Here is a 1,114-nt window from a genome sequence, read left to right on the forward strand (position 1 = left end):
AAAAATCTAACGTGTCAGTCCAGTCACGGTTTAGAAGTATGAAAAGAACCGGTTTAGAAGTAGAAAAAACCGATTTGAGAAAAATATTAGCAGAAGGACTAATATGACCCGGTTAAATTTTGTAAGGGATTAAGTTGTGTCAAATTTTTTGTGAGGGACTAATTTGACTCGTGTAATATTTGTGAGGGACCAAAATGGGTCTTCACTCTAAATTTAATCTATCAGTATATTTTTAAGGTTTCACTGGTGAGGGACTTAATTGAACCCTCACCTTAGACTCCACCTATTATTATTATTATTATTATTATTATTATTATTATTATTATTATTATTATTATTATTATCCCAAACATGCAGCCATGTTCCCCGTTACAATCCATAAAGTGCATTTCATATTCACTTGTATTATTATAAGAGATGTAGTGGAGATTATGATTTGCCGTCAAACATATAGTAGAATTAAAGATGAGAGAATTCAAGCTTCCCAAAATAGTGTGATACATGTGAATTTTGTCTTTATTCATAAAGAGATGCTTTCTAGAATAATTGGTCGATTTTATCTTTTATTAATTTAATTAATTAATATAAAAGGGATGTAGCTCAAATGGTAGAGCGCTCGCTTTGCATGCGAGAGGTACAGGGTTCGATCCCCTGCATCTCCAATGTTGCATTTTTTTTTTCTTTTGTTGTTTATAACAACCCTTCATATTTATTTTGAAATTTTTCCGTGTTGTTTTTTTTATTTTAAATTTCAATAATTTTTTTTCCTATTTTATTGTATTCGTCGACATTATTGCTTCTAAATGTTGTCTCTTTCTTTTTCTTTTTCTTTTCCTGGGTTCTGTCTATGACCCTTCATATTTATTTTAAATTTTTTTATAATATTTGTATTGTTTTTTTTATAAAAAAATCCAATAATGTTCTTTTTCTTGTATTCGTCAATATTTTATGGAAACGTTTTTGTTCTTGATATTTAACTTGTGTAAATATTTTTTATTTTTTCTAAGACACAAAAACTAAAGTGTCTGATAGTCTCATGACATATAACATGGACATAGAACTCAAATGGTAAAGCGCTTACTTTGCATGTGAAGGTACATGGTTAGATCCTTAC

At 29.0% G+C, this 1,114-nt stretch overlaps 1 non-coding gene across 1 annotated transcript; it reads left to right on the forward strand.

Annotated features, from left to right (window-relative positions):
* Window positions 1-589: 589 nt before the first annotated feature.
* On the forward strand, window positions 590-662 carry TRNAA-UGC (transfer RNA alanine (anticodon UGC)). Its single transcript has one exon. It is a non-coding gene; the product is annotated as a tRNA-Ala (tRNA).
* Window positions 663-1,114: the final 452 nt, after the last annotated feature.

This window comes from Vicia villosa, unplaced genomic scaffold (genome assembly GCF_029867415.1).
Source record: "Vicia villosa cultivar HV-30 ecotype Madison, WI unplaced genomic scaffold, Vvil1.0 ctg.001850F_1_1, whole genome shotgun sequence".
NCBI classification, from domain to species: domain Eukaryota; kingdom Viridiplantae; phylum Streptophyta; class Magnoliopsida; order Fabales; family Fabaceae; genus Vicia; species Vicia villosa.